General features: G+C 33.8%; 1 protein-coding gene across 2 annotated transcripts in view; it reads right to left on the bottom strand.

The window, feature by feature from the left end:
* Positions 1 to 622: 622 nt before the first annotated feature.
* The window catches only part of LOC106463555 (RING finger protein nhl-1-like), a 33793-nt gene continuing 26930 nt past the window's right edge, over positions 623 to 7485 (bottom strand). For both annotated transcript variants that reach the window (XM_022391095.1, XM_013923604.2), the window contains exon 6: positions 623 to 1037. The gene's annotated coding sequence lies outside the window, so the exon portion shown is untranslated. The remainder of the gene's footprint in view (positions 1038 to 7485) is intronic.

Here is a 7485-nt window from a genome sequence, read left to right as displayed (position 1 = left end):
TGCACAGAGACTTGCCAAACATATTTTTGTGTCATTTTTACTTCTTATTATAAACGAATTTTCTTGGAGATACAACACTAGTGTAAAACGTCTTCTTCGCCACTTTCGTAGTATTTATACTGTTTCTATAAGTTACTTTTGTCATCTTTCAAGTAGTAATTTGAAAATTGCTTAAACTCTGGCCGTTAGGTGTCTTGAAGGTGGCAAAAAAGCTTGTTGCGTTAAATCTGAAATCGTAATATTAGCGCGAGTGTGAGTCTTGATAAAAGAAAAGACTATTGTAATGTTCATTTTTATAATAAATAGCTATTCAAAGTTCTAAACTCTATGATGACACAAACCATCTTGGTACATAGGACTAATGTGCTTCCAACTACATAGTATTGCAGGTAGAATTACTTGAAAAAATACTCCAAACCGAAAAGAAAACGTTTTCTTCACCTGAATGTGTACATTTTTTTATGTAGAATTTTAAACAAAATTTGACTTCAAGATTCGAATTGCGCTAAAATAAAAAAATATATAAAAAAAACATTAATATGTGATAATCAGATTACCGTATCTAAAGTTCAGAAAAACTGTATTTATATGTGTGTTTTATTATAATTTAATATTTTAATGAGTCAAATTATTTTTCACTGTCGAATAATTTAACAGTGGAATTTTGCTATGTTACTTGATGGACTGCACTGTATGTTCAATGTGAGTTTGTCTGTATGTCTACATGCCTCCTAGAGCTATACTTAGTTAGTTATTTTAGAAGTACTGATTATAAAACATTTTTTACAAAACGCATTTAGAAAATTATAAAGATTATACAAGATCGCTAACAAATCTGCTGATAATAAAAATACTTCTTATTTTGTTCATAATATAAACAAGACTTAATTAAGAAAGGCCTGACGTGTGTCTGTCCGGCGACAGTGAGCAGAGAAATAGGTAGCTTATGAGAAAACTAAAGGATACAACACCGCATCGGGTGGATGAGTAAAATATGATTTTGAGAAACCAGTTGGACGTTTCTCCAGCTGTTTGTCCTGTAAGAAAACAAAAGTAAACATTACTTTGCTAATTTATGGAGGTTGAACACTTTAAGAGATTAAGTATTCTAGTGGTGTTTTTATCTATTTTTTGTTGAATTTCGTGCAAAGGTACTCAAAGACACTGTACAAGCTGACTCTAATTTAGAAGTGATAGACTAGAAGGAAGGCAAATAGTCAACACCACCCACCGCCAACTTTTGGGCTACTCTTAATCAACGATTAGTGGAACTGATCGTCACTTTATAATGCCTTCATGGCTGAAAGGACGAATGTGTTTGATGACAGGTTTCGATCTCGCGACCTGCAGATTACACAGACCTGAGTAAATTAGCCACCAGGCCATGCCAGATCATTTTAGTGAATGTTGTCCTAGAAATTACCCTGGAAATTAAAGCTTTCATAAGATAAACTATTCTATTGTACACTTTCAAAAAATAAACTTTCGTACATAAAGTATTCTTATGAAGCGTATGCTCCATTATTTCACCAATGTTAAGCTCATTAACAGTATTGGCTAGAATATTTAATATATCTAATTTTATTATTTATTATTATAATATTGTCATTATGGAGATTATTTTGTACTGGTAGGTTGGTATATGCATTTAGGGCTAACCTAAATTTACTAAACTGGCCGAAGTTTGTAAGATATTATCGGAATTACGACCAAAAAATCGTTAACAACGAGGATATCCAACTGATGAAAGAGTGAATTCTAATCTTTATACGTAAGGACATAAGAAAGGTATATTTAATTAGCTATAGTCACTACGACGTTGATTTTTAGTCTTGATCTAATTAGGTAGCTTGCTTTGACAGAAAGTTAATATTAACTATCCAGTAAATGGAATATTTTAGCAAATTACGCAGCCTGGTAGAGAATTTCCAGAAAATTAAAAAACTTTAGTATAATATTTTGGCGAATATTGTCTTACAAATTAAATACTTTAGGAGATTTTGTATTTTGGTAAATATTATCCTGCAAATTAGACTACGTTTAGATATTCATGGGGTTATTTGTTCTGATTAGGTGCTATGACAAAAATATTTCATCTTTGATAAGGATTTAAATTAAACGTGTTAAAATATCAACAGTTCAGGTACAACAAAACTAAAATAAAGCGGTTGAATATGAGGAAGGTGAATGTGTTCACACAACGAAAGTATTATGGCAATCGCGCGTGATATATGTCAAACATTCACACAATTTACGAAACATATGAGCTGTGTGTGTGAAATAGGTCAAATATTCAGAAAATGAACGAAGCATGGAGGATAGTTGCGAGGAAAGTACAAATATTCACACAACGTACAAAGCATGGGAAATTATTACGAGGAAGGAACAAATATTCACACAATTCACAAAGCATGGGAACTGATTACTAGAAAGGTAAAAATATTCAGATAATGAACAAAACATGGGAACTGATTACGAGGAAGGTAACAATATTCACACAGTGAACAAACCATGGGAGATGGTTGCGAGGAAGGTAGAAATATTCACACAGTGATCAAACCATGGGAGATGGTTGCGAGGAAGGTATAAATATTCACACAGTGAACAAACCATGGGAGATGGTTGCGAGGAAGGTAGAAATATTCACACAGTGATCAAACCATGGGAGACGATTGTAAAAATATTCACGCTTTGAGAGTATTGTGGCAGTCGCGTGTGATATAGTCTAAATTTTCATGTAATACACAAAATATGACAGGTGCATATGAAACAGGTAGAATATTCAAACATTGCAACAATCATTTTCTCCTTCTGTCGTAAGTCAATGTCCAGAAGTCCTTTTGTCTTCTACCGAAATCCATTAATTATAGACTGAAAACTTGATAAGCTTATGTTTTTAGATATGTATATTTTACGTTCATATAAGGGTCTTTTAGAAAACAAATAGTAAATTCAGGCGTCTTTCCAATTTTAATATTTGAAAAGGTTTTCGTTGTTCAAAACTTGAAAATAGCGTTGATAACTGGACCAATTGTTGGTTGAGATGTTGCAAAATAAACACCTCGACTTTCAAGATCTATACCTACATGAGCCGATGTTTCCATTTATCAACATTATATTTTAAGATCTGTGCAAGAACTCATCTAACAGTTGTTTCCATATATCAAAGCTATCTTCAAATTTTAATATTGCATAGCTGAAAGGAGAAAAAAAAAATTACTTGCAGCCCGGTTTTACAAAATCGTAATTTTTTGTTTATTAACGAGTATTGATAAACTTGCCTTTAATGTGTCTTATTTTCGAAGTGATATTTCTGAAAGCAAAATTTGGTTTGCAAGTTTACGAGATGTTTGGTGGGCAGTTGTTTGAAAGAAAGTTACTTCATATGAATATGTATTTAATATTTGCGTAAAGCACGTTACAAGAAAGGATAAGTTGCATTGTGAGGATTTAATACTGGTCTTAATCCTGAAAAGCTACTTAGTGGGTAATATGTGGCAAATTTGGGACCCCACTGTCATATCCGGAAGAAAATTCGAAATTTCGTAGTTATGGGTTTTGAGGTATGCTCATTTCAAGTGATTCAGAGGAATCTTCTTCATGCTGAAAATTTAGGGGAAAAATAGTTAAGGTTGGGTGTTCGAAAGTGGATGTATTGTGAAGTTTGACTTTCTGAATAGTTCCTTTAAACCATTATTTGGTGAGTGTGTGTGTGTGTGTCCACTTATAAGTGGCGAACTATTGGCCCGATTGTTACCAAAGCTGGCATATATCCTTAGGCTCTCAGGAAAGTGGCATTGTGTGGGGTAGGGGTGGGGTCGGATCTGGAATTTTTCCATAAGACGACATTGAATTACACCACAGTCATGAACGTTTCTCATCCAATTAACGTTCTTTAACTTTTACATCAGCCAACTTCATTTTTTTTTATCAAGACACACATATGCTGGAAAGTAAACAGTTTTTAAGCCTTAATTTTTAAAACGTTTAATATGCTTTAAGTAAGCATTTGGCTCTGGTTTCACATTTAAACTTATTTCTGAGGTATTTGAAAAGTTTTTCTGTTTTCAGTTGTTGACTAGAATCTTCCCTTACACATGGTACATGTGTTAAACTTACACGTGGTGCATGTGTTAAAGTTACACGTGGTACATGTGTTAAACTTACACGTAGTGCATGTGTTAAAGTTACACGTGGTACATGTGTGAAACTTACACGTGGTGCATGTGTTAAACTTACACGTGGTGCATGTGTTAAACTTACACGTGGTACATGTGTGAAAACTTACACATGGTGCATGTGTTAAACTTACACGTGGTACATGTGTTAAACTTACACGTGGTACGTGTGTTAAACTTACACGTGGTACATGTGTGAAACTTACACGTGGTACATGTGTGAAACTTACACGTGGTACATGTGTGAAATTTACACGTGGTACATGTGTTAAAGTTACACGTGGTACATGTATTAAAGTGCGCACAGTTGATGTGTAGCTAGTGAGAAGTGGTGAGTTACTACTGCACATGATACTACAGCGAACACAGATCTGATGAAACATTTACAATGAATATAACCATACTTTTAGACTCTGATAGTGACAATCCTCTGAGAAGTTATAATGTTATTAACTTCAACTTGTTACATAACGAAAATATATTCAAGAAAATAAAACTTTTGACAAACCAGGCTACTCCACGTCTTTTTTATTACTTTGGGATGAATGTTCTTAAAAGTTTCCAAACATATAAAAACAGAAGATCCTATGGGGGGGGGGGGGGCATAACTTGCTACTATAGTTTGATTTGTTTGTAATTAAGCACAAAGCTACACAGTGGGCTATCTGTGCTCTGCCCATCACGGGTATCGAAACCCGGTTTCTAGCGTTGTAAGTACGCAGACATACCGCTGTGCCACTGGGGGGCCTATAGTTTGAAAGGGAGGGATTGGTCAGATCACTAGCCTCTCTGAAAAATCTGAAATCATCTCGTGTTATAACCCCTGTGTACAAAATCCTATTCTTTCTTCCAAAATCGAACATCCCAGCCACATAACTGCAACGCCAAAATACCTCTTGTGAATTTTAATTTCTTTGATTCTCCATTTCTTTTTCTCTAAATATCATGAATGTTGAGTACAAAATATTTTGAGTGATAGTAGCCATTTGTAATTCCATTAGTATACATATTTAATTAAATGTACTTGAGAAAAAAAGAACCAACAAATAAACTTGACCAGTAATATAGTGAAATTGAAGAACTCGATGTTAGGATTTCGTTTTCATTTTCAAAATTATATATTCTCCAAGATACTTCCAATTCTTGTACAAGAAATGCGACAAAGTAAATTTTCATTTTATTTACTCATGAGCTTTATTTGTATTATATGAAAGATAAATATAAAATGTCAAAATACGATTAAAACAAAAGAAGGGAACGCGAAAACTAATATATATATATGTATATTTAACAACATCAAAACATTATTGTCATTTCGGTGCATAGTGTCAACAAAAACATGTCTGATTTAAATAATTTTCACTTTCAGAAAGCTTTGGTTTTATGGCATAAAAATGGGAAACTGTCTGTTACTCTTTACTCTTTTATATATTTATGCTTCATGCGTCTTTTTACGTAATTTACGTTTTTTCTAAGGATATGATTTTTAAAAAAGAATAGCAAAAGGTTGTTGATAACTCTTTAATTTACGTTTTTTCTAACGACATAATTCCAAAAAAGTAAAGAACAAAGAATTGTTGATAGCGCTTAAGTTACGTTTTTTTTCTAACGATACAATTACCAGAAACAAGAAATGATTGTTGATTGCTTCTATTTGTTTGTTTAGCGCAAAGCTGCACAGTAAGCTATCTGCTTTTTATCCACAGGTGGGAATCGAACCTCAGATGTTAGCGTTTTAACTGCAGGAGCGTACCGATTATCCACCGAAGGAGTTGTTGATTATGCTTAATTAAATTATTTCTAACGCTATAATTCCCAAAAAGAACAATGGGTTGTTGATAACTCTGGACTTTGTGAGTTATAGCGTTAGAAAGCATCGTAAGTTCAGAGTTATCAACAACCCATTGTTCTTTCTGTGAGTTATAGCGTTAGAAAGCATCGTAAGTCCAGAGTTATCAACAACCCATTGTTCTTTCTGTGAGTTATAGCGTTAGAAAGCATCGTAAGTCCAGAGTTATCAACAACCCATTGTTCTTTCTGTGAGTTATAGCGTTAGAAAGCATCGTTAAAGAACAATGGGTTGTTGATAACTCTGAACTTACGATGCTTTCTAACGCTATAACTCACAGAAAGAACAGAGTTGGTGATAATTGTTTGTTTTGCATCTCCTTGTAAAATGGAAAATGATTACGATAGTTACTGTTTTGTAATCACTAACCCTAAGTAGCTTAAAAGTAACAAAATATTGTTTGTTAATGTCATATATAAACTTTTATTTACAGACAATTTGGCTTACACCATTTCTAGGGTATGTTGTTCAGCAAGCAGCTTGATCATTACAACAACTGTCTGATGTTAGGAGTAAAAACAAAAGTTTTTCCGTGCAGTGATAAGGGTTTAAAAGTATATAAATTTTAGTTAAATTTCCAAACGGATATTCTGTATTATTAAAAACCAGAAAATTTAAGCAAGACCGATGGATTGTTTGTTTTTGTACAATTTCGCGCAATCTAATCGAAAATCAAAATTGACGTTATGACGCCAACACGGCTAAAAGTGGGAGCACATTCGGTGATGAGATTCGAACCTGAAACCCACAACCTGCGAGTCGAGAGCCTCAACCACCAGACCAAACTGACAGAACATGGAGTAAAAAACAATTTTAAAGGTGTGTCGTAATTTTCTTATTTACTATGATGTAAAATAGACTGGTGTCAGATTGTGGAACTTCGTGTTACGTAAATATTATCCAGTGCCACGCGAAAGGTGTACTGTTTTCTTACATCATAAACAACATTATAATGGCACCGTGCCATTAAAAGCGAGTGTTTACCATATTTACCCATCGATTCAATTTTTGTTCGAGGAAGTTAAGATTTGTTTTAAACCATTTCCTGGTTATTTATAGACTTGAGGATTTGTTTACTGAAACCCTCACTAATATAAGGAATGATTAATTTGCTGCATGTCTTTAAGCGGGTTCAAAAATGCCTTTAACTTATTCAAATTGCACGATATAAAGGAGATTTACAACGTGACACTCTTTCGATATCCTAGCCTTGCTAGACTTATTATTCAAGGTATTGTCAGTTTTGTGAAATTTATAGCTGATTATAGGATAATGATTTATCTGTAAATGTCCTGTTGTTACTTGTTAAATGCTTTACCATACATATGTCGCTAGGAAAAATGTTTGTTTGTTACGGATTTCGCGCAAAGCTACACGAGGGATATCTGCGCTAACCGTCCCTAATTTAGAAGTGTAAGCCTAGAGGGAAGTCATCACCACCAACCGCCAACTTTTGGG

Source organism: Limulus polyphemus, unplaced genomic scaffold (assembly GCF_000517525.1).
Source record: "Limulus polyphemus unplaced genomic scaffold, Limulus_polyphemus-2.1.2 Scaffold1437, whole genome shotgun sequence".
Taxonomy (NCBI): domain Eukaryota; kingdom Metazoa; phylum Arthropoda; class Merostomata; order Xiphosura; family Limulidae; genus Limulus; species Limulus polyphemus.
Note: the sequence above shows the minus strand (reverse complement) of the source record. Positions and strands in the feature narration are given on the sequence as shown.